The sequence below is a fragment of the Mobula birostris genome, chromosome 27, assembly GCF_030028105.1.
Source record: "Mobula birostris isolate sMobBir1 chromosome 27, sMobBir1.hap1, whole genome shotgun sequence".
Lineage (NCBI taxonomy): Eukaryota > Metazoa > Chordata > Chondrichthyes > Myliobatiformes > Myliobatidae > Mobula > Mobula birostris.
In genome coordinates, this window is record NC_092396.1 from 8,168,639 (window position 1) to 8,195,572 (window position 26,934).

The 26,934-nt window shown below is 44.8% G+C and overlaps 1 protein-coding gene across 4 annotated transcripts in view; it reads left to right on the forward strand.

Moving 5' to 3' along the window:
* Positions 1–26,934, forward strand: part of pik3cd (phosphatidylinositol-4,5-bisphosphate 3-kinase, catalytic subunit delta) — a 241,690-nt gene that overhangs the window by 127,278 nt on the left and 87,478 nt on the right. Inside the window, exon 1 of one of the 4 annotated variants that reach the window (XM_072245383.1) lies at positions 4,861–5,366. The exons of the other annotated variants lie outside the window; for them this stretch is intronic. The gene's annotated coding sequence lies outside the window, so the exon portion shown is untranslated. Of the gene's footprint in view, positions 1–4,860; positions 5,367–26,934 lie in introns of those variants that run through there. 4 annotated transcript variants of the gene reach the window in all.

Below are 26,934 nucleotides of genomic sequence, written 5' to 3' on the forward strand. Positions count from 1 at the left end.
CAAAGTGATCTGGACCAGCTGGAATAATGGGCTGAAAAATGGTAGTTGGAATTTAATATAGACAAGTGTGAGGTGTTATATTTTGACAGGAAAACCCAGGGTAGGATTTACACAGTGAATGGTAGGGCACTGAGGTGTGTGGCAGAAGAGAGGGATCTGGGAATACAGATCCATAATTCCTTGAAAATGGAGTCACAGTTGAGGCATGAAGAGAGCTTTTGGCACATTGGCTTTCATAAATCAGAGCATTGAACTTGAGGTTACTCTCAGTATGGAGAAGCAATATTTCATATTCCATCGACGTAGCCCCAACCTGATGGCGTGAAAATTGATTTCTCCTTCCAGTAATTTTTCCCTCCCCCTTTCCTCCTCTTCTATTCCCCCACTCTGCTATCTTACTTCTCCTCCTCACCTGCCTATCGCCTCCCCCGGGGTCCCCCCCCCTTCTCTTTCTCCTATGGTCCTCTATCCTCTCCCATCAGATTCTTTCTTCTCCAGTCCTTAACCTTTCCCACCCACCTGGCTTCACTTATCATCTTCTAACTAATCGTCTTTCCAACCACACCCCCCCCCCAAACTTTTTATTATGGCCAAACAAGAGAAAATCTGCAGATGCTGGAAATCAAAGTAATACACACAAGTGTATTAAGTCTGGAATAAAGAGATTAGAAGTCAGAGAAAGAAGGTGGGATGAGAGGAGAGGAAGGAGTACAAGGTAGTAGGTGATAGGTGAAACTGGGAGAGGGGAGGGGTGAAGTAAAGAGCTGGGAAGTCAATTGGTGACTTCCTGACTGGGAGACCTCAGTCAGTCTGGATTGGAAGCAGCATCTCCAACACCATCACACTGAGCAGGGGGCCCCCCCAGGGCTGTGTGCTCAGTCCACTGCTGTTCACTCTGCTGACCCACGACTGTGCTGCAACACAGGCCTCGAACCACATCATCAAGATCGCCGATGACACGACCGTGGTGGGTCTCATCAGCAAGAACGACGAGTCAGCATACAGAGAAGAGGTGCGGTGGCTAGCGGACTGGTGCAGAGCCAACAACCTGTCTCTGAATGTGAACAAAACAAAAGAGATGGTTGTTGACTTCAGGAGGACATGGAGCGACCACTCTCCGCTGAACATCAACGACTCCTCCGTAGAGATCGTTAAGAGCACCAAATTTCTTGGTGTTCACCTGGCCCAGAATCTCACCTGGTCCCCCAACACCAGCTCCATAGCAAAAAAAGCCCAGCAGCATCAATACTTTCTGCGAAGGCTGAGGAAAGTCCATCTCCCACCTCCCCATCCTCACCACATTCTACAGAGGTTGTATTGAGAGCATCCTGAGCAGCTGCACCACTGCCTGTTTCGGAAATTGCACCATCTTAGATCGCAAGACCCTGCAGCAGATAGTGAGGTCAGCTGAGAAGATCATCGGGGTCTCTCTTCCCGCCATTAGAGACATTTACACAACACGCTGCATCCGTAAAGCAAACAACATTATGAAGGACCCCACACACCCCTCATACAAACTCTTCTCCCTCCTGCCATCTGGCAAAAGGCACCGAAATATTCAGACTCTCACGACCAGACAATGTAACAGTTTCTTCCCCAAAGTCATCAGACTCCTCAATACCCAGAGCCTGGACTGACACCTCTATTTATTTATAATTATAAACCTACTGCCCTCTACTGTGCATATTGTCTTGTTTACTATTTATAGTAATGCCTGCACTGTTTTGTGCACTTTATGCAGTTCTGGGTAGGTCTGTAGTCTAGTGTAGTTTTGTGTTGTTTTACATAGTTCAGAGTAGTTTTTATATTGTTCATGTAGCACCATGGTCCTGAAAAACATTATCTCAATTATGGTTGAAATGACAATAAAAAGTGACTTGACTTGACTTGATAAAGGGCTGGAGAAGGGGGAATCTTATAGAAGAGGCCATCAGAGAAAGGGAAAGAGGAGCAGCACCAGAGAGAGGTGATGGGTAGGTAAGGAGATAAGGTGAGAGAGGGAAATGGGAATGGGAAATAGTGAAGGAGAAGGGTAGGGGGGCAATTACCAGAAGTTCAAGAAATTTTTGTTTGTGACGTCAGGTTGGAGGCCACCCAGACAGAACATAAGGTGTTGCTCCTCCATTGGCCTCTACTGCTGCAATGAGGCCACACTCAGGTTGGAGGAGCGACGCCAACAACGTCTTTTCAGATTCTGATCATGACTGCATGTCCTCAGTTATAAATGCCTAATAACATGACCATTACTCTATATTATCATTCCTCTCTGCACTTCGTGGTGCATCGGGCAGCAACCTTGCTGTTTCTGTAGCATTTTGTCCATTTTACGAGGCCGAGTTGCCAGCTCGACACTCAACCCAGCACAGATGGAATGCATGCAAGGAGCTGGATTCGAATCCGGGGCCACTTGCACGAAAGTCCAGTACTGATGCCACTTCATCACTGTATTACACTATATGGGTCCAGATAATTTAGACTACTACGTAGACTAGGAACAGAATTAGGTCATATGATCCTTCATGTCTACTCTGCCATTCAATTACATTTTTTTTCCAATACCATTAGAACAGCACAGTACAGATCTTTCAACCCACAATGTTGTGCCAACCCTTTGACCTACTCTAGGATCAAGCTAACCCTTCCCTCCACTTTTCTATCATCCATGTACCTACCTAAGAGTCTCTTAAATGTCCCTAATGTATCTGCCTCTACCATCAGCGTGTTCCACGCACCTGTAAAAAAAAAACTCCTGACATTCCTCCTATCTTTTCCTCCAAACACCTTAAAGTTAATCTCCCTCTCATATTAGCCATTTCTGCCCTGGGGAAAAGTCTCTAGCTGTCCACTCTCCCTATGCCTCTTATAATCTTGTACACTTCTATCAAGTCACCTCTTATTCCCCCTGCATGCTAAGGAGAAAGGCTCTAGTCTGCTCAACCTGTGCATTTTGTATCTGCCAATCTTTTGTGAGGCATGTCCTTGATCACCCAGGTCCCTGTGGATTTCCCACATTTGTGCTCTCTCACCATTTACAGAGTAATCCACCTTTTGGTTGTTGAGGATCTCTGTTCCTCGAGCAGCACATGCAGAGATGAAAGGTGTACATAATGAAACAATCTATATGGACGGATAGCAGACAAAACAATGCTCTTCACTGTAATTCCAGATACAATAATATTAAACCAATTGCGTTTGTTTTATTTATAACTTGCCTGACTCTCAGGTAGGGAGATTTTCCATTGATAATCAGCCCAGAGACACCACATTTGCGTCCTGACTGCCCACGAAAGTGCTCAGTTCAAGGGACACTAGGGATGGGCAAGAAAGGATGTGCTGGCATTGGAGAGGGTCCGGGGAGATTCATGAGAATGATGGCAGAAATGAAAGGGTTAATGTATTAAAAGGGTTTGGTGGCATTGGGCCTGTACTTGCTGCAGTTTAGAAGAATGAGGAAGGATATTGCTGTGTATTTAGTATTTAAGTAATATTTGAGTAATATTGTAAATACGTTGCAGACTCTTCTTTAAATAATCCATTACAGGTTATATGTATAAATACGTGAATTGCATACGTCATCACAGTACCACGTGATACATGTGCACCTCATTTAAAGTTATCTGGAAGTTAGACTAGCATTTTGGATGCCTGCGTCTTCCTTTGAATCAGTTTAATGTTTTAAAGTTACAAAATATAACAGATATCATTAAAGCCTATAGAGTATTGAAAGACCTGATAGAGTGGTGGGTGTTGGGGTGGAGATACATCTCTACCAAAGGACTGTGTGAGGCACTCCTTTCCTCCATTGGTCTGCAGGTCACCCTTGGACAAGGTGTGCACCTGCTTAGCACCCCTCCCCACCCCCCCAAGATCAGTGTCACGTGAAGCCTAGAGAGTAGCTGGTGCTATCATAAGTCCTGGTTATATGACCACTGATGCCAGGCAGGCAACCTCTGAAGAATATCGATCATGGCTGGGGCCAGCTGTCTGATAAAGACACTCCCAGAAGCAGGCAATGGCAAACCACTTCTGTGGAAAAATTTGCTAAGAACAATCATGGTCATGGAAAGACCATGCTTGCCCAAGTCATACGACACGGCACGTAATGAATGAATGGAGAGGAATTGTAGATTATTTTTAACGTGGGACAGTCTATGATCAGATGGCACAGCCTCAGAATAGAAGGATATCCCTTTAGAACAAAGCTGAGGAGACATTTCTTTCGCCAGAGGGCGGTGAATCTGTGGAATTCATTGCCACAGACGGCTGTGGAGGCCAAGTCATTGGGTATATTTAAAGGAAAGGTTGATAGGTTCTTGATTAGCAAGGGCGTCAAAGGTTACAGAAAGAAGGCAAGAGAATGGGCGTTGAGAGGAAAAATAAATCAGCCATGAGGGAATGGTGGAGCAAACTTGATGGGCTGAGTAGTCGATATCTGCTCTTATATTTCATGGTCTAATAAATGCACATCCTATGAATGAATTTAAAAATAGAAACTGTCTCCGCATTACAAGCATTGTATTATCTGTTGGTTTCATGTAGTGTGCTCTAAGCTGCCAAGAGGGCTCTAAATCTTACATGTAGGAAGTCGTAATCTGTCTGAATGGCTTCATTAAAACTGAAAAAACAGCATTTAATTCAGTGCATCTATAAACACAGACTCTCTGGGGCATCCAGATGTACTGTTTTATGGTGTATGTACTGGAATTTGTAAGGTTGTTTGCTTGGTAACTATGATTTTCAGAAGTATTACTATTAAGTAAGGAAGTAAACTGAACTTTCAGTGGCTCATTCTGGGGTGGAGTTTGTGTTGTGTGATTAACACAATCTAAGTCCAACCTCCAGATCGTGACTGGATAGGGCCGCAGTAGCACTGAAGCTGTGTGTGGGTTTTATTTTTCCCCTCTGCCTTCTCTCTCTCTCTCTCTGTGATCAAGTTGTGCCTTGCGAAGGAAGTTGCCTTGTCTGGGAGGATTCTGTTGCACTTAAGAGTCAGCGAGGGGAAGGTTGTGAAGAAGTAACGAAGTTTATGAAGGCTGCTGTGTTCTGACCGGGGATGTTTGCTTGGAGCTGTGACTGATGTCAGCTGGCGCTCTGTCATCAGTGAGCCGGAGTAAATGCTTGACTTCCCACTTGAACCGTCGCTGGTATTGCCGCAACCTCCAGCTCCAGCCGGCTTTGCAACTGCAGACAGGAATCTTGTGCGATGCAGCTTTTAACATCTTCCTGAACTGCAACAAACCAATGTTCCCTCAAGGAAGGCAGTTCCCCGCTGGCTGTTCTCATCACTACAGTACGTTCGCACCAGAGTTGTCAGTGCTACTGCATGGGTCCACTGGTCATTTGCACCCATTGTAACGCAAACCAAGGCAAGTTATTTAATGTGCTAGCTTACTTTGTGCAACAGAGCTGTGTTTTATTAATTGTTTTGCATTTTTCCAGCTCATTGATTGTGTAAATTGATTTAGACTACTCGACGTAGAAGCAGACTTTTTAGGCCATTTAGCCCGTCAAGTCTCCTCTGCCATTCCATCGTGGCTGATTTATTATCCCCCTCAATCCCATTCTCGGCCCTTCTCCCCATAACCTTTGATGTCCTTACTAATCAAGAAGCTATCAACCTTACTTTAAATACACGTAATGACATGGCCTCCACAGCCGTCTGTGGCAATGAATTCCACAGGTTCACCATCCCCTGTCTAAAGAAATTTCGCCTCATCCTTGTTATAAAGTGACATCCTTGTATTCTGAGGCTGTTCCCTCTGGTCCTAGATTCCCCCAGTATAGGAAACATCCTCTCCACATCCACTCTATCTGGGCCCTTCAACATTCGATAAGCTTCAATGAGGTCCCCCCCCCCCCATTCTTCTAAACTTCAGCAAGTACAGGCCCAGAGGCATCAAATGTTCCTCGTCCGTTAACCCTTTCATTCCCAGAATCATTCTCGTGAACCTCCTCTGAACCTTCTCCAATCCCAACACATCCTTCCTTAGATAAGTAGACCAAAACTGCTCACAATAGTCCAAGTGTGGTCTGACTAAGGCCTTACAAAGCCCCAGTAAAAGGTAATAAAGCCTGTAGCAATATGCGATAGAATGAAATCCTGGAGATAACAGACAGTTGCTCAACGTTAGTATCTAACTGGAACACTTCAGTGAGAAAGGAAACCCTTACTTCGGCCACTGTTACAGAATCAGTGGGAAATGAGTGATGTAATCAAAAGGCTACCTTTATAAAAAATCTTTTCTTTCAACAAGAAATTCTATAAGGGAATTACCTGTGAAGATGAGACTGAATGTGAGGGTGGAGGCAGACACTGGGATTGATGGAAGATGAAAAATAACAAGGGAGGGTTCTACAACAGTGCTGTTCGTTGTCGTGCTAACATGGCCGGCCTCTGGTACATCCTGCGTCCTTTTCTTAATCTTGTAACAGTTTTATAAGGTTGTAGTGAACGCTATAGGGAGAAGGAAAACTCTGATCTCAAACCTCTGTGGCCTTGCTGCTATGCTCACTCTTGGGGAAGGCTTTGGGAGTAAATCCCAAGGAAAAATCCAGAGCCGGAGTCCCCAAGGCAGTCCCACATTGGGTTCAATGCTGACCGGCAATCCTTAGGTGCCTCTGGTGCCAAACTGTATCGGTCCCTGTAGTTCTTTTGGATTTATCAGCTGTGTGGAGAGGGGCAGCCTGCTGCTTTCCCTCCATATTGTACTGCCCGGGCTTGTGTATCAACAGACATCTAGGATACAGCATCCATGGTCGACCTTGACCAGTGGGCGGCAAAAAGGAAGGAAGGAACGCTGCAGAAATGTAATTTGCTCATTTCTCCTTGTCTCTTCTGCCCTCTTCCTATTCAGTCCTGAAGGGCCTTGGCACGAAATGTCAACTGTTCATTTCCCTAAATGCTGCCTGGCCTGCTGAGTTCCTCCAGCATTTTGTGTGTGTGTGTGTTGCTCCTTATCAAATACTGTTTCTTAACCTGGTATTTCTCCAAGTAAAATTCGTTGCTTTTGAAGACTCTACAGGCTTGGAATGGCAGTGAAGAATGGTTGAGTGGATAATAGTGTTAGCTTTCATTTAGTGAGGATTATAATACAAAAACAAGGATGGACTGCTGAGGCTTTATAAGGCATTAGTCAGAGTGTATTTGGAATATTGTGAACTCTTTTGGCCACTCTATTGCAGGAAGGAGATGCTGACACTAGTGTGGGTCCAGAGGAGATTCACAGGAATGATCCCAGGAATAAAAGGCTGAATATACGAGGAACGTTTGAGGTCTCTGGGTCTGTACTCAAAAGAATTCAGAAGGATGGGTAGAGGTGAGGGGTGGATTTTAGTGAAACCTACTGCATTCTGAAAGGCCTGGATAGAGCAGACATGGAGAGAATGTTTCCATCAGTAGAGTCTAGGATTCGAGAGCACAGCCTCAGAAAAAAGAGACATCAGAATCAGGTTTCATATCACCAGCATATGTCAGGAAATATGTTGTCTTTGAGACTGCAGTAGAATGCAATACATAATAATAGAAAAAGTGTGAATTACAGTAAATATATATACTAAGTAGTTAAATAAGTAGTGCAAAAATAGAAATAAAAAAGTAGTGAGATAGTGTTCACGGGCTCAATGACCACTCAGAAATTGGATGGCAGAGGGTAGGAAGTTGTTCCTGAATCGTTAAGTGTGTGCCTTCAGGCTTTTGCATCTCCTTCCTGTTGGTAGCAGTGAGAACAAGACATGATCAGGGTGATGGGGGACCTTAATGATGGACGCCACCTTTTTGAGACATCGCTCCTTGTAGATACCTTGGATACTACAGAGGCCAGTACCCATTATGATCCAATGCAGTAGCCCCCCTCCTCCACACCTCCCCCATGCCAGACGGTGATGCAGCCAGATAGAATGCTCCCCACAGTACATATGTAGAAATTTGCGGGTGTCTTGGATATCCCTTTAAAACTGACTTGAGAAGGAATTTCTTCAACCAGAGGGTGGAGAATCTGTGGAAGTCGTTATCATGGAGGGCTGTGGAGGTTGTCACTGGGTGTATTTAAGGCAGAGATGGATTGGATCCTGAATAGTAAGGGGGTTAAGGTTTATAGGGAGAATGGGGTAGGAAAAATCAGCTATGATTTTATGGCAGAACAGACCCGATGGGCCGACTGGCCTAACTGCTCTTATGTCTTATGGTCTAGGAAGGCTTGTATCATGTATCAGGTTGGAAGAAAGGCTGCTTAACAGAACAAGACAGATGGTTCTGTGCATCCTCAAATGAACCTGCGGTTGAATGTGGTCCTGTGTTTGGGGCCAAGCTTGTGCCGAAGTCTGGGTAAGAAGATTGGTTGATATATTTGCTTCTGGCATGAAGGCTGCATTATTTCACTGTATCCTGAGTGGGTTTGACAGTCATTGCTTGAAGCGCCAAAACACTGTGAGGTTTTAGAGAACTAATTAGATTTGCCAGGATAAAACTATGCACTGGTGTTCCAGTACTGTAGCTCTGCGTTGGAACCCTTGTTTTAGAGGTTGGTAGCACTAATCTGGGTCGGGTTCCAGAAGGCTTGCTGTGCAGAAATCTTGCACTGATCTTTTGGAACACTGCAGAGGTGAAGCTTCAGTCAAACCCGGGTCGTAGGTCTGCTCTCCCTGGTCAGTATGAAAGCTCCGGGGGCAGTTATCCAAAACCAAGCAAGGGAACTCTTCCCCAGGGTCCTGGCCAATATGAATCTTTGAAAGTATTGTCAAGCCAATATTGTTTAGCTGTTTGTGGAACAGTCTTGTGCATTGTTCGGAACACACTTCGAGTATTATGAGCAGTTTTGGGCCCCTTACTTAAGAAGGGATGTGCTGGCATTGGAGAGGGTCCAGAGGAGGTTCAGGGGAATGAAAGGGTTGATGTATAAGGAGTATTTGTTGACACTGGGCCTGTAGTTGCTGGAGTTTAGAAAAATGAGGGGGGATCTCATTGAAACCCGTCAAATATTGAAAAGCCTAGAAATAGTGGACATGGAGAGGATGTTTCCTATAGTGGGGGAGACTAAGACCAGGGAGCACAGCCTCAGAACACAAGGATGTCCTTTTAGAACAGAGATGAGAATTTTTTTTTAGCCAGAGGGAGGTGAATCTGTGGAACTCATTACCACAGATGACGTGGTTATTTGAATTACTGTCGCTTTCCTGTCAGCTTAAACCAGTCTGGCCATTCTCCTCTGACCTCTCTCATTAACAAGGGGTAATCGCCCACAGAACTGCCGCTCATGGATGTTTTTTTTTTGTTTTTGACACCATTCCCTGTAAACTCTAGAGGCTGTTGTGTGTGAAAACCCCAAGAGATCAGCAGTTTCTGAGATACTCAAACCACCCCGTCTGGCACCAACGATCATTTCATGGTCAAAGTCACTTAGATCATATTTCTTCCCCATTCTGATGTTCGGTCTGAACAACTGAACCTCTTGACCATGTCTGCATGCTAATAAAGTGGCTGCTGACTGTAGATTTATCACTTGTGTAATAATTGGTCATTGAACATGACACAGAAATATGCTCTTCAGCTCACAAGGTCTGCATTGAATACAATGCCAAATTTAACCAAATCTCTAACACAAGAGATTCTACAGTTGCTGGAAATCCAGAACCACACACACAATGCTGGAGGAACTCAGCAGGTCACACAGCGCCTATGAAGTGAAATGTTTTGGGCTGAGATCCTTCTCCGCTGTCCTGGTACAGGGTCTCTGCTTGAAGTGTCGACTGTTTATTTCTCTCCATAGATGCTGCCTGACCTGCTAAGTTCCTCCAGCGTTTTGTGTGTGTTTAACTAAATCTCTTCTGCCTGCATGTGCTCCATGTCCCTCAATGCCCTCAATTCCCTGCACAATCACACCTGTCTAAAAGCCTCTTAAATGCCACTATCGTATCTGCTTCCGCCGCCACCCATGGCCACCCATTACAGGCACCCACCCTTCACTGCATTTAAAAAAAGAAAACTTTGCCCCGCACACTTCCTTTATACTTTCCTCTTCTCACCTTAACTGCACCTCATCGTTGCCTCAGGCAATCGATCTGCTTCTGAAGTTTTGTTGCTGTTGATAATTTATAATCAGAGTCCAAACTATTTAAGAAGAGAAAGTTGTTTCTTGAAGAGTTGCTGGAATGGATTCCAAGTACTGAGCTAGCCAGGCAGGCATCATCCATAGATACAAGAGATTTTGCAATTGTTGGAAGGACAAAAGAGCACCATGGTAGCATAGCAGTGAGCGCCTCTCTATTACAGCTCAGTACACCCTGGAGTTCAGGGTTCAATTCCAGCAATAGTTGTAAGGAGGTTGTACATTCTCCCCATGAAACACCTGGGTTTCCTCCGGGTGCTCCAGTTTCCTTCCACAGTCCAAAGGCCTACCAGTTAGTAGGTTAATTAGTCATTGTAAATGTTCCTATGATTAGGCCTGTGTTAAACGGGTGGGTTACTGGGCAATGCAGTTTGTTGGACTGAAGGAGCATTTTCTGCAAGGCTTCTCTAAATAAATAAATAGATATTGCTATTTATTCATATTTTTATTTACTTATATTTGCATTTACACAGTTTGCTGTTCATTGACCCTGTTTACAATTACTGTTCTATACTGTTGCTAAGTATGCCCGCAGGAAAAAGAATCTCAGGGTTGTATATGGTGACATGTATGTACTTATAATAAAATTTACTTTGACTTTAATAAATAAAATACTGGAGGAACTCAGCAGGTCAGTCAGTATCCATAGAGAAGAATAAAGAGGCGATATTTTGGGCCTTCAAGGGTCTTGGCCAGATACCTCGACTCGTTACCTCTCGGCCCAAAATGTCAACTATTTATTTCCCTCTGTGGAGCTGCTGAGTTCCTCCAACATTTTGTGGACATTATCTTTCTTAGCCTGAACTTTTAGAATCAAACAGATAAAGGAACTGTGATCATTGCAGGATTCAAGTTAATTAGTATACAACTCGGGTAACTTGCTGGTGACTGAACACAGGCCTCTGCTGACAAGGTGGATAGGAACATGGTGAATGGGGCAGCTCCCCTCTCTCCTCCTGCTACTTTCTTCTCAAATTGTTTGCTTTCAGCTGTGGACAGCAAACTTCAGTTGGCTCGGAAAGCCACAGAACAATTGCACAATGAAAATGAATTGTCTCATGTGCATAAAGTGGACTGTCTGCTCAGGGAGAAGGCAGGCCAAGATCAACTCAGTACAAGAGCAGGTAGCTCGTGATCCAGTGTATCATTGATGTGACCAAAAGGCAGTAAATAAAAGTCATCTTCACAACCAAAACTCCTTTTTATGTGTTGTTGACCAGCAGCATTACAAAATGTAATTTTTGTACTTAACCAGAATGAGGTGATAATATGTTCGGCATATGAGGTTAAATGTGTTGTTACGTGGCAGCAGTGTATTGCAATACGTTGTAGTACAAACGTTATTATTATTATTATTGTTGTAAATTACGACATATAAAAGTATAGTCTTTTTGCACTATACTGTAATTAGTGCAAAAAGAGAAAATAAAAGTAATGAGGTAGTGAGGTAGTGTTCATGGATTCAATGTCCATTCAGAAACCTGATAGCAGAGAGGAAGAAGCTGTTCCTGAATTGTTGAGTGTGTGTCTTCAGGCTCCTGTACCTCCTCCCTGGTGGTAGTAATGAGAAGAGGGCACGTTCTGGGTAATAGGGGTTCCTAATGATGGAGTCCACCTTTTTAAGACATAGCTGTTTGAAGATGTCCTTGAATGCTAGGGAGGCTAGTGCCAATGATGGAGCTGACTGAGTTTACAACTTCCTGCAGCTTATTTCGATCCTGTGCAGTCCCCCCCCCCCCCAACACCCCACCAGACGGTGATGGTACATCCGCAGAAATTTGCTATTGTCTTCGGTGACATACCAAGTCTCCTCAAACTCCTAATGAAATATAGCTGCTGTTGTGCCTTCTTTAAAGCTGCATCAATATGGTAACATAGCAGTTAGTGTAATGCTGTACAGCACCAGCAACCAGAAGATCGGGGTTCAATTCCCACTGCTGTCTGTAAAGAGTTTGTACATTCTCTCTGTGAACATGCAGTCTTCCTCCACGTGCTCCAGTTGCCTCCCACATTCCAAAAATGTACAGATTAGGATTAGTTTGCTGTGTACGTGCAGTGTGGGCGCTGGGAGCAAGGTGACACCTTTGGGCTACCTCCAGCACATCCTCGGACTGTGTTAGTCGTTAATGCGGTGTACACGTGACAAACAAAGCTTTAAAATCTTTAAAATTTTGCTGCCATACAACAAGTTTCACTCTAGTGAAATTTATGCCTTTTCCAGGGTGTAAACCTGATTCTGAAATTCCCCACACTATAACAGTGACTACTTGGTCGTTCTCCAGAAAGTGTTGTGAAGAGACAATTAAACTGAAATCTTTCTTTTATCGATGAATTGTACTAGTTAATTGCAACTAAACCAAAATGGGCTTTACCATGGCCTCATGCAGCGAAGGGAAAATTCTACTCCAAAGTTATCTTCTGGAAGATCAGACGAAAACTAATCCAATTTTTGGGGCAAATCTCAATAAGAAATCTGTCTCCAAAGCTCCTGATGATGCCCAGGACAGCGCAGAAAATGCATTAACAGGATAGATTTAACCAGCTCATCAGCCGTCAAGGAAGAGAAGACTTGGGGACATTTTTGACCCTCTGAATCTGCTCTGCGGCCTACCTTAGTACCACTTCCCTGCACTATCCCCGCGTCTTCCCAGGAGAGAAACGGCTAAAGTGAGGGAGCATAATTTTAAGCTGATTGGAGGAAAGTATAGTGTGAATGTCAGAAGTAGTTTTCTTTTCACACAGAGAGTGATAGTGCATGAAAAGCCCTGCCAGGGGTGGTGGTAGAAGCTGATACATTAGGAGCACTTAAGAGACACTTAGATGGCCACATGGATGATAGAGAAAGTGAAGGACTATGGGGAAAGGAAAGGGTTAGATTGATCTTAGAGTAGGTTAAAATGTCAGCACAATATTGAGAGCCAAAGAGCCTGTACTGTTCTATGTTCTATCCTTTGATTTCCTTCAAGTCTAGAAATCTGTTGATCTTGGTTTTGAAAGAACTCAGTTACTCATCCCCCACAGTCCTGTGGGACAGAGAATTCCAACAGTTCACCGGCCTCAGGGGGAAGATATTTCTCCTCATCTCAGCCCTAAACAGGAAGCCATCTCCCCTAATATGCATCTCCATGGCCTGTTGAACCCAGCAAGTTTCAATGAGATTAGTTCTCACTCTACTAAGTTCAAAGATCAAAGTTCAAAGTAAATTTATTATCAAAGTACATACGTCGCCATATACAACTCAGAGATTAATTTTCATACAGACATACACAGTAAGTACAAAGAAAGACCGTACCCAGCAATAAATATTGCTGCTATTCAGTTGGTTTTTGTTAAAGCAGTATGTTTTAGAACTTCTTTAAAAGTTAAAGATTAATATCCACGAAATTAAAAACGTTTAAACTAACGAACTGAAAAGCTGTATTTTGCGTTCTCCTGGCATGTCACTTCTCTCGTCTAGTTTTAATGGACTTGCTGTGTGTGAACCAGGTCTAACTTGGCTTAGGCGCAGATTTCTCAGAACCATTCCCTTCCGAGCAGAGGGGTCTGCTCGGAATTTGTTTGGTTATGAACTTGTTTGCTAGCTGATCAAAACTGGAGAGACCATCCCCCCAACCCCATTTTAATTGAACTAATTTGCCTTCATCCTCACATAAGACTCAGTTTGCTATCTCAGTCTGAATTTAGAGTCACAGCAGCAGTTTGTAGCATTCCGGCTGTTCAGAACCTGTTCCAACGTCCATGTGAGCCAATAACTGGGGGTGCATTTTGATTTTAAGTTTATTGTCAAGTTTTGAGTTTATTGTCGTAGGCATTGTAGAGGATGGTGAGGTGAAGATAAGTCTCTACCAAAGGAGGTGTAAGACATTCCTTCCCTCCACTAGTCTGCAGGTCACCCTTGGGCAAGGTGTAGCACCTACTTAGCCCCTGATCGGACTCATGTAAAGCCATGGGAGCAGGTGGTAGATGGTCGTGTGAGCAGCTGGTGCATATCACAAGTCTTGGTTATGTGACCACTGATAATTTCTGAAGAGTATTGATAATGGCTGGGCTCACCCATCTTGTAAAGACACTGCCCAGTAGAAGGCAATGGCCAACCACTGTTGAAAAATTCGCCAAGAACAATCATGACCAATGACCATTATCACCCAAGATATGACACGGCAGATAATGAACGACCAATAAATTACATGAATATTAGCTCCTTGCATCTGTAGCACAGTGCATTACACACATAAAGTTAACATAAATTTAAATTAACATAAATAATACATAACTTCTTGACAAAACTTATCCAAAATAAGCATCACAACAAGGTGCAAACTGAGAGATTGAAGAAACATAGTCTGAGGTAGAACTAGATTTCTTCAGTTAACCTGATGGCATTGGGGAAGGGGCTGTGTTGAACCTTGACATGTGGGTCTTCAGGTTTCTGTACATCTTGCCTGATGGCAGCATTGAGGAGGGGACATGGGCTTGATGATGGATGTCATCTTCCTGAAACATCATTTCTGCTAAATGTCTTTGTTGTTGAGGAGAGCTGTACCCATGATGGAACTAGCTGAGTCCATCACTCTGTGTAGCTTCTTGCGTTCCTCTGCAATGGATCAAATCAGACTGTGATGCCACCAGTCAGATTGTTTTCCACTGTACATCTGGAAGAGTCTTCAATGACTCACCAAACCTACTAACTGCTGGACCTGCATCCATTGTGTTGGACTCAGAATAGATCCTCTGAGATGCTGACACCCCAGGAACATGAATCTGCTCATCCTTTCCACCACCGACCCATCAGTGAAGAGTGTGCCTATGTGCCCTTCCTAAAGTCCACAATCAGTTCTTTGGTTTTGTTGACTCTGAGTATGAGGTTGTTGTTTATTGAAGTTTGAGGATCTCTTTGGTGTGGGTTCCTGGTGCCAGTGGGCACAGTCTAAAATCTGTTCAATGCAGCTCCCTTTACATCTACACTGAGTGACCACTCTATTAAGTACACCAGTACACTCCATTAATGCAAATATCTAATCATGTGGCAGCAACTCAGTGCATAAAAGCATGCAGACATGGTCAAGAGGCTCAGTTGTTGTTCAGACCAAACATCAGAATGGGGAAGAAATGTGATGTAAGTGACTTTGACTGTGGAATGATTGTTGGTGCCAGATGGGGTGGTTTGAGAATCTCAGAAACTGCTGATCTCCTGGGATTTTCGTGCACAATGGTTTCTAGAGTTTACAGAGAATGGTGTGAAAAACAAAAAAAAAAAATCCAGTGAGCGGCAGTTCTGTGGCAAAAACACCTTGTCAATGAGAGAGATCAGAGGATAATGGTTATAAATATCTTATTGTAATTTATAGCATATTTTATATATTTCATTGTATTGCTGCCGCAAAACATCAAATTTGTCAGTGATAATAAATCAGAGGCTGAACGTTCAGGTTCCCCTTCATGCCCTACTATAGGAAGGATGTGATTAAGCAGAAAAGAGTCAAAAAAAGATGCATAAGGATGTTGTCAGAACTAGAAGGCTTTAGTCATAAGGAGACACTGGATAGCTGGAACTGTTTCCTTGGAGTGAACGTGGCTGAGGGGGTGACCTTATAGCTGTACCTGGCATACAGAAGGTCGATGGTCACCGTTTTTATTCTTCCTGGGGTAGGGGATTTGTGGGCATAGATTTAAGATGAGTGGGGAAAGATTTAAAGGGGACATGAGAGGCAAATTGTTCACGCAGAGTGTGATAGGTATATGGAACGAGGTGCCAGAGGAAGTGGTTAAGGCGGTACAGTAGAAACATTTTGAAGACATTTGGACACATACATGGGTAGGAAGGGTGTAGAGGAATATAGGCCAAACGTGGCCTAATGGGACTGGCTCAGGAAAGCACTGTGGTCGGGTTAGGTTGAAGGGCCTGGTTCCATTCTGTTTCATTCTCTCTCTTATTTCCTGGTATCCTACAACATAGTCTCTCCCATGTGCTGTGGCAGTGCTCTGGTTCTGTAATAGCTGCTTGGGCATAAGAGGTTGATGCCTTCCATAGACAATGCCATGCATGATCCAAAATCTCTGAAGGGACACAGCTCGAAATCACAACAGATGGTGTGTGGCTTGAAGGGGAACCCAAAATTGGTGGTGTTGCCAAGTTGCCATTGCCCTTGTCCTTCTGGCTGGTAAAGTTCAGGGGTTTGGGACATGCTGTTGGGACACTCCAGAGGTGGTGAACCTATAGCACATGTGCCCCAAGGTGGCACGTGCAAAATTTTTGCTGGCGCAAGGCATGCATGTTTTCATAGGTATCTACATTTGTTGGTACTAATTCATTAATCAATTAAGATTAAGATTTATTTATTTGTAAATATTTGTCATATTTACATTGAAACATCAAAACAACAGTAAAATGTGTAATTTGCTTCAATGGCCAACACAGTCTGATTATGTGGTGGGGGCGCAAGTGTTGCCATGCTTCTGGCGCCAACATAACCTGCCCATAAGTTATCAATCCCCTAACCTGTACGTCTTTGGACTGTGGGAGGAAACCAGAGCACCTGGAGGAAGCCCACGTGGTCACGGAGAGAACATACAAACCCTTTACAGACAGCAGTGGGAATTGAACCCCAATCCTGCTCTGTAATAGCATTACGCTAACCTCTACACTATCACCGCAATAGCGTTATGCTAACAGCTCCATTATCCTTGTAATAGTGTTATGCTAACCACTGTGTGATCTTTACTGCCAAATGAAGCAATGAATGATTTTTCTACAGTCCGAGAGCAGTGAGGTATTTTTCCATGGGAGTCTGTGATCATTGTTACTAATTGATTAATTGGTGATGTTCTCCACTAAAATATACCATGGCACACGAGATAATTTTTTTAAGAAGATTATCAGCAATTTGGGCACCTGCTCTCAAAAAGGTTCGCCACCCCTGGCTAGGCAAATGATTGGAGTACATTTTTTTTAGATAGTGCACTGTGTATTCATGGTAGCAGTGAGAGTGAATGTATTGGGTGAAGTGGGTCGACTGTCAAGCAGGCAGCTTTGACCTGGATAGTATTATGTTCTTGTTGAAGATGCCTTGCTAGGAGTTTCCATAACGTTAACCGTCAACTATCAGAGAGTATCTTCTATGTGGTACCTTTCCTTTTCTGACCTTCTATCACCATCCCCCATATACTGAAAGGAAGGTGCTAAAATGTTTTTGACTCATGTGGCTGCTGAGTAGAGATCAAGGTGTCAATGGAAATAGGAATATGATGCTCACGCCAGCAGCTGAGTGTGCGTTACTTTCACCAACAAATTGTCTGCCCACACATAGATGGGTTAGAAATAATTGTAAGCCCAACACACAGCTATGAAGAACAAACACAATGTTTTAAACTCTCAAGAGCCAGGAGATTCAAATAAACATCAGAGCAAGTGAACTTGAGGTTCTGTTTTAAAGTCTCATCTTTGAGGATGAGAGGTGATTTGATAGAGGTGTACAAGAGGCATAGGTTGAGTGGACACTGGAGACTTTTTCCCAGGGAATGGCTAATATGAGGGGGCATAATTTTTTAAGGTGATTGGAGGAAAGCATAGAGGGGATATCAGAGGTAGGTTTTTTACACAGAGAGTGCTGAGTGTGTGGTAGAGGCAGATACATTAGGAAGGGCATTTAAGAAACTCTTAGATAGGCACACTGATGATAGAAAAATAGAAAGCTATGTGGGAGGGAAGGGTTAGATTATTCTTAAAAGGTTGGCACAACATCGTGGACCAAAGGGCCTGTACTGAGCTGTAACGTTCTACGTTTATAAAACTGGTTGTGGAAAAAATTCCCTTCAATTAGCTATCTAATCTGTTTGAGAATGTTATTCTATGAGTGTGTTGATCAATATCAAAAGTATTTGACAAGAGATTCATTCCTGGTCGGTGGCACTAAATGTGAAAGTAGCAGTGTCAAACAATTCGTACCCTGCCTCCTACTCCCATTGCGTTGATATTTCTGGGGCAGAGAACAACATGCTGGGGTTACCTTGCCTGGTTCTACTGTCTGGGCTTGAATTCCCGTCTGCCACTTGCCGCTGCCTCTTTACAAAACCAAGGCTGATGCAATCTTGAACTTAACTCTACTTCCCTGCCTGTTCCACATAACCATTAACTGCCCACTAGGTCAGTAACCAGTCCTTGGCATTATAGGGCTGAGGAGCACCAGTAGGCCGTTCGGCCCATCAAGTCTGCTCTGCCATTTCATCATGGCTGATTTATCATCCCTCTCAAGTGCAATCTCCTGCCTTCTTCCCTTTGATGTGCTTACTAATAAAGAATCTATCAACTTCCGCTTTAAATATAATCAATGACTTGGCCCCCACAGTCATCTATGGCAGTGAATTCCACAGATTCACTACCCCTGTCTAAGGAAATTCCTTCTATGCTTTGTTCTAAATGGATGCCCACCCCGTCTCCCTTATCCTGAGGCTATGCCCTCTGGTTCTAGACTCCCTCACTACAGAAAACATGCCCTGCACATCCAGCGTATTTAGATCTTTCAATATTCAATAGGTTTCAATGAGACCCCCCCCCCATTATTTTAAAACCAGTGAGTACAGGCCCAGAGCCCAAATGCTCCTCATGCATTAACTCTTTCATTCCTGTGATGATTCTTGGAACCTCCTCTGGACCCTCTCCAATAACAGCACATCCGTTCTTAGATAAGGGGCCCAAAACTGTTCACAATACTCCAAGTGCGGTCTGACCAATGCCTTATGAAGCTTCAGCATCACTTCCTTGCTTTTATATTCTAGTCCTCTCTAAATGAGTTTGCGTTGAACGTGAACTTATTCAGTAGCTGGTCCTCCATGACTCCCTGGCGAAGAGAATCCAAAAGTTCTTGAGGAGATGTTCCGTGTCACCAAAGTTACACGTGGGACACCATTCAGTTTGGAATGATGGTCCCCTAGTTCCAGATTTCCCCACAAGGGCAAATATCCCATCAGTGTCCACCCAGTCAACCCCTCTCAAAATCAATTCTCCAATAAAGTCATCTCTTGTCTTTCTCATTTCCAATGTGCAGCGCCGAGGTTGCTCAATGCTGGAAAGAGGCATGGTCACGTTGCTTTTAGTGTACAGTACTGCTATTATACTGCCAGTGAGCTGGGTTCAATTCCTGCCACCTTCTCTTGTAAAGTGTTTGTACATCCTCCCCGTGAACGCATGGGTTTCCTCCGGCTGCTCCGGTTTCCTCCCACATTCCAAAGATGTGCGGGTGAGTAGGTTGATTGGCCACACGGGTGTAATCGGGCAGCGCCTGAAGAAGTTTCTTGGCCCAAAATGTCGACTGTTTATTCCTTTCCTCAGATGCTGCCTGACCTGCTGAGTTCCTCCAGCATTTTGTGTGTGTTACTCTGGATTTCCAGCACCTGCAAAATCTCTTTTGTGTTTATAAGTGAGCTGGCACAGGTTTGTCAGGCTGAGTGGCCTTATTTAGTACATTCTTTCTGATGGACCCATGTTAGTCATGTAACATTGGACATCTAGCAGCCCTGCCCGGTGACACACTGCTTCCTGCCATCCCTTCGCTGATGGCTCACTGTTTTACATGGCTGGTTAGCTCTGTTGTTGAGCCCATTGCCTTGGTTAGACAGCCATGCATGTCTGTCTCTCTTTTTTTTCTCAGCCCAACCCAAATGCCATTTTCTAAGTGGATTCCTTGTAGCAGCTTGCAAGCTATTGCAGTTTGCCTAGACCTCCGCCCATATCCTACCCATAGTAAGACCACAAATCATTCACTGACATGCACGACAAGCCCAGAGCTTAGAATGTCTGCACACAGACATAAGGAGGGTTCAGTTCTTCAATTTGGAAAGCCCCATCTGCATGGCCTGTTTCCCCTTCAGCATTTAGTTACACTTTGAAAGACTTGCCGAGTACTTAAACAAAATAACAAATGCACCACCTACCAGTTTGTGCGGTTTTTTAGTTATTCTTTAGTGGAAAGAAGTGGGAGTTGTAGTCTCAATCCAAATGCACACTTAGCCTAATTATGAAAACATCTGCATATAGATCGAGTGGATAGCCAGAGTCTTTTTTCCCAAGGCAGAAAAGGCTAATACCAGAGAACATAACTTAAAGGTGATTGGAGGAAAGTATAGGAGAGATGTCAGAGGGAAGTTTTTTTTGCACAGAGAGTGATGTTTGTGTGGAATGCCCTGCCAGGGGTGGTGGTGGAAGCAGGTTCATTGCGGCTTTTAAGAGACCATAAGATATAGGAGCAGAACTAGGCCATTTGGCCCATCGAATCTGCTCCACCGTATCATCATGACTGATCCATTTCCCTCTGAGCCCCAATCTGCCTTCTCCTCGTAACCCTTCAAGCCCTGACCAATCAAGAACCTATCAACTCCTCCTTTAAGTATACCCAATGACTTGGCCTCCACAGCTGCCTGTGGCAATGAATTCCACAGATTCACCAGCCACTGGCTAAAGAATTTCCTCCTCATCTCCATTCCAAAGGACGTCCCTCTGAGGCTTTGCCCTCTGGTCCTAGCCTCCCTCGCCATAGGGAGCATCCTGTCCAGGATAGGTACATGGATGATAGAAAAATGAAGAGTTATGTCAGAGAAAAGGGTTAGATTGATCTTGGAGAAGGTTAAAAGGTCAGTACAACCCAAAGGGCCTGTACTGTGCTGTAATGGTTTGTGTTGTATATTTCACTTTCCACTTGCTGCTTATTGTTTTATGTAATAAGCATATTTGTTAATCTGAGAAACGGATACAGGAAATAGCCCAACAATCTCTCAAGCCTGATCTACCATATAAGACCTTGACAGATCCAGTGTCTCATCTGCTTTCCCACCTAGCCTCCTTGATTGCTTTAATCCAAAACCTCAGGAAAAATCTGAGTCTTGAATAAAATTCTCGGCTTTCTAGGGCCAAGTACTCCAAAAACCTGCTTTTCCTGGAAGTAAGGGAATTTTTTCCTGAGCAATCCACAAACATGGGACTGAAAGGGTTAATGTATGAGGAGCGTTTGGTGGCTCTGGGCCTGTACTCACTGGAGTTTTAGAAGAATGAGGGAAGGATCTCATTGAAACCAATGGCATTCCCACCCCTGACTGTAAGGAGTTTGTACGTTCTCCCTGTGAACACGTGGGTTTCCTCCGGGTGCTCCAGTTTCCTCCCACAGTCCAAAGACGTACTGGTTGGCAGGTTAATTGGTCATTGTAAATTGTCTTGTACTTAGGCTAAGGTTAAATCGGGGTGTGCTGGGCAGCGTGGCTTAAAGAGCCGGAAGGGCCTATTCCGTGCTTTATCTCAATAAACAAATAAATAAATGGAAACTTTGGAAGCCCTAGGTAGAGTGGACATGGAGAGGACGTTTCCTGTGGTGGTGGAGTCCAGGACCTCAGAATGCAGGAACGACCCTTTAGGGCAGATGAGGAGGAATTTCTTTATCCAGAAGAGTAGGCTGTGGAATTCATTGTCACAGTCTGTTGTAGAGGCCGAGTCACTGGGTATGTTTAAAGCAGAGGTTAATAGGTTCTTGATTAGTAAGGATATGAAAGGTTACTGGGAAAAGGTAGGAGAATGGGGTTGAGAGGGAAAATAAATCAGCAATTATCGAATGGCAGAGTGGACTTGTTCGGTCGAACGGCCTGATTCTGCTCCTAAGTCTCATGAGAAGGGTGGTGGCTTAAGTTACTATCGAGCTTAATGTGTAGGGGAGTAGTGGAGTCCCAGGGGAGAGTTGATGGGCATACTGGGGAGAATAAATTTCAGGGAATATTGGGGGAAGGGTGGTAAATTGGTATATTATTGTCATATGTATGAGTGAAAAACTTGTCATAGTCGATTGAGGTAGTACAAGATAAAACAGTAAGAGTGCAGAATAAAGTGTTATGGTTTTCAGAGAGAGTGCAGTGTAGGTGGACAACAAGGTCAAGGTCACAATGAGGTCGACTGTGAGGTCAAGAGTCAATCTTGTGCTTGGAAAACATTCAATAATCTTATAATATAAGTGGAATAGAAGCAGTCTGAGCCTGGTGGTCTGTGAACTAGCACGCTGATGGGCCGAAAGCTCTGTGGTCCTGTCAGAGTCTACAGCTGCTGTTCTGTGTGTTTGAACAGCAATGGAACCAGGACTAACTGGGTTTGAGATCAGTTTGCTCACAGATGCTGACTAAATGAGCAGGTGAGGAGAATGTGTCTCTCGGCACCTGCGATCTCTGAGCTGTGATCGGAAGTAAGGGATGTGGAGGTTCGAACTGGGCCCAGTACAGGAAGAAAAAAAATACTTGCATTTCCCTGTCGCCTTTCTCAACCCGAGGTAATTCCAAAACAACCTTTGTGTTTGAACATTAATCCCTATTGCAAACAAAAAGCTGATAGAAACACTCAGCAGGTCAGGCAGCATCTATGGATGGGGAAGCGGAATCAGCATTTAGGGCCCCAAAGAGTCCTTCCAGGTGAGGCAACACTTCATCTGTGGTTGCAGTCATATAATCTGTCCGGTGCTCCTGGTATGGCCCCCTGTATATCGGTGAGACCCAACGTAGATTGGGAGACCGCTTTGCTGAGCATCTATACTCCGTCCACCAGAACAATCGGTTCTCCCAGAGGCCACCCAACTTAATTCCACTTCCCATTCCATCCCAACATGTCCATCCATGACCTCTTCTACTGTCGTGATGAGGCCACACTCGGGTTGGAGGAGCAACACCTTATATTCTGTCTGGGCATCCTCCAACCTGATGGCATGAACATCGATTTCTCAAACTTCCAGTATTGCCCCCCCTCCCCCATCCTTCACCACTCCCCATTCTTACCAGCCCATCACCTCCCTCTGGTGCTCCTCCCACTTTTCTTTTGTCCATGGCCTGTTCTCTATTTCTCCGGCCCCGTATCTCTTTCACCAATCAATTTTCCAGCTCTTTACTTCAACCCCTCCCCCTGCCCCCTCCCAGTTTCACCCGTCATCTTATGTTTCTTCCTCCCCTCTCCCCACCTCTCACTCTGACCCCTCATCTTTTTTTCTCCAGTCCTGATGAAGGAACTCGGCCTGTAATATCAACTGTACTGTTTTCCATAGATGCTGCCTGGCCTGCGGAGTTCCTCCAGCATTTTGTGTGTGTTGCTTTCCAGCACCTGCAGATTTTATTTTGTTTGTGATTAGGCTCCTAAAGATGCTGCCTGGTGTGCTGAGGCCTTCCTACAAATTCTGTCTTTATTTCAGATTTTCAGCATCTGCAGTTTTTTTTAATTGTTCATTCACTGTTGGATGTGCAGTGGCCATTTTAAGCACAGCAAGCCCCCACCAAAAGCATTGTGACAATGAACCAATTTGTCTTAGAGACGTTGCCGGCCCTTCCCATTGTCAGTGATCCTTCCCATCTGTCCAACAATCTCCTTGAACCCTCTACTATCAGACAGAAGGTAGCGTAGCATTAGAACAGGAACCTTTAGCATAGGAAACAGCTTCTTCCCCCAGGCTGTGAGTCTACTGAACTCCCTGCCACCACCCAGGTCTCATCACGTATGAAGTGCCAGTGGCATTATATTGTTTACTTTTTAAATTGTGGCGTAAATGCACTTCATTATTTGTTAATTTATTTGTGGCGTGTTATATGTGTGAGTTATATGTACTGTGTTGTTATCTTGGTACAGAGGAACATTGTTTCATTTGGCGGTATACGTGTGCGCGATTGAATGATAATGAACTTGAATGAGGGATTTTGGTCTCAGACCACCGAGGAATATTCCCCTGGCCGCCTTCAAGGGACTTTTTACAATCACACAATAGACGGATCTTTCTCGCACATTTGAACCTGAAGCTGGACTGGAGGATGAGAGGAAGTGGTAGGCTCCATTTCTGCAGGTTGTTCAAAAAACTGGGTGATCTATTTGATATTCAGACTTATTTATTTATTGAGATACAGCACAGAATAGGCCCTTCCGGCCCTTAAAGCTGCGATGCCCGTCAATCCCCCAGTTTCACCCTAGCCTAATCACAGGACAATTTACAATGTTCAATTACCCTACAGATCTGTACGCCTTTGGACTGTGGGAGGAAACCCACGCGGTCAACAGGGAGAGCGTACAAACTCCTTGCAGGCAGCAGCAGGTATTGAACCTGTTTCCCTGGTGCTGTGGAGTGTTGCGCTAACCACTAGGCTACCTTGCTGCCACCCCCCCCCCCCCCCGTGAAGACATTCTGAGGGTGGAATCCGCAAACCGGTGTGGCCTGGGTGCTGCCGCGCATCTTGCAGCGCCCACGGTTCAGGTGCGATGAAGAGGGTGAGTGTTCTCGGGGCAGTGAGGTCCTGACGAGTGGCCCTACTTCTTTGGACGGTGTGGAGCCGCACGAACTGCCTGCTTCCAGCCCACTCCCGGCAGGCTTACTTAGAGGTGCCATACAGTAACAGGCCCAATTACACCGTGTGTCTGATTAACTGACCTGTACGCCTTTGGAATCCACGAGGAAACACGCGCTTGGCAGACAGCAGCCAAACCGAGCCCAGGCTGCTGGTTTTGCGGTAGTGTTACTCTAATCACTATGCCCTGTTCTGGGAGTCCAAGTCCACTAGGGGCCTGTCCAGGTTTAAAGTAAGTGTATGTGCATGGGAGGGAGGGAGGGAAGGGGCTTGTTTTGCTGTTGGTGTGTCGTTGCTCGTTATGCTCTTTGTGTTCTACATTGTTCTGCCGAGTATTATGGGCATGCTATGCTGGCACCCACTGGGTGTGTTGCTTGTTAACGCAAGCAATGAATTGAATTGAATTGACTTTATTATCCTTCATATACATGAGTAAAAATCTTTACGTTACGTTCTCGTTCAAATGTGCAATGTGCAATTTATAGTAATTTATAATAAATAGTATGTACAACAGGATAGTCAGTGTAACATAGAAATACAGTTGCGTCAGCCTGAATTAATCGGTCTGATGGCCTGGTGGAAAATGCTGTCCCAGAGCCTGTTGGTCCTGGATTTTATGCTGCGGTAGCGTTTCCCGGGTGGTAGCAGCTGGAACAGTTTGTGGTTGGGGTGACTCAGGTTCCCAATAATTCTTCGGGCCCTTTTACACACCTGTCTTTGTAAATGTCCTAAATAGTGGGAAGTTCACATCTACAGATGGACTGGGCTGTCTGCACCACTCTCTGCAGATTCCTGCAATTGAGGGAAGGACAGTTCCCATACCAGGCAGTGATGCAGACAGTCAGGATGCTCTCAATTGTGCTCCTGTAGAAAGTTCTTAGAATTTGGGGGGGGCCATACCAAACAACCTCAAGTCTGAGGTGAAAGAGGGCTGTTGTGCCTTTCTCACCACACAGCCGGTATGTACAGACCACGTGAGCTCTTCAGTGACGTTTATGCTGAGGAACTTAAAGCTATTCACCATCTCAACCCCAGATCCATTGATGTCTATAGGGGTTAGCCTGTCTCCATTCCTCCTGTAGTCCACAACCAGCTCCTTTGTGTTTGCGACATTGAGGGGGAGGTTGTTTTCTTGACACCACTGTGTCAGGGTGATGACCTCCTCTCTGAAGGCTGCCTCACTATTATCTGAGATTAGACCAATCAATGTAGTGTCGTCAGCAAATTTAATTAGCAGATTGGAGCTGTGGGTGACGATACAGTCATGGGTATATAGAGAGTAAAGGAAGGGGCTTAGTACATAACCCTGAGGGGCTCCTGTATTGAGGGGCAGAGGAGCAGAGGTGAGGGAGCCCTCTCTTACCACCTGCTGGCGATCTGACAGGAAGTCCAGGATCCAGCTACACAAGGCAGGGTGAAGGCCGAGGCCTCTGAGCTTCTTGTCGAGCCTGGAGGGAATTAGGGAATTAACAAATGTCATGTCACATGTCGGTGATAATAAACCTGATTCTGATTCTGAATGCTGAACTGTAGTCCAAGAACTGCATTCTTACATAAGCAGTCCTCTTCTCCGGATGTGTAAGGTCGATGTGTAGAGCTGTGGCTATTGTGTTGTCTGTCAATCGGTTGTGTCGGTAGGGGAATTGTAGGGGGTCCAGTGTGGGTGGTAGCATGCTGCAGATGTGGTCCTTGACCAGCCTCTCAAAACATTTGCTTATTATTGAGGTGAGTGCGACAGGCCGCCAGTCGTTCAGACATGTTACCTTGGTCTTTTTAGGTATAGGGATAATGGTGGATGTTTTGAAACAGGAAGGCACTCTACGCTGGGAGAGGGAGAAATTAAAAATGTCAGTAAACACACCTGCCAGTTGTGCCACGCACATCCTGAGTACTCGCCCTGGGATGCCGTCCAGTCCCGCAGCCTTGTGACTGACCACCCGTTGGAAACACCTGCGTACTTCGGCCCCAGAGACGACCAAGCTGCCGGTCATATCACCTACAGGTCTCCTCAGGGGCTCAGTATTGGTGACATCAAATCGAGCACAAAAAGGGATTAGCTCGTCTGGGAGCAAAGCATCAATGTTGGAAACTCCACTGCGCTTAGCTTTGAAGTCTGTGATGGTGTGCAGACCTTGCCATAAGCTGCGTGTGTTGTTGGCAGAAAGTTGAGTCTGAATTTTGTCTCTGTATCGTTGTTTCGCTGCCTTGTTGACTTTGCGCAGATCTTGAGTTCATGTCGGTTACCGGCTACGTATGCTCTGTCTCGCGAGGTAAGTGCGGCTCACATGCAAGTGATGCATTTCACTTCGTGTTTCGATTACACATGATAAACAATCTTGAATGTTGCAGTCACGGGCAGAACGAACAAATTTCTGGCGTAATTGAGCCCAAGTCGCTGGCACTGTAAAGCATTACTCTAATGACTGCACTACCATGCCACCCATTCCTGGGTGGGATTTGTAGAGATGGGGTGGGTGATGGGTGAGGAGGG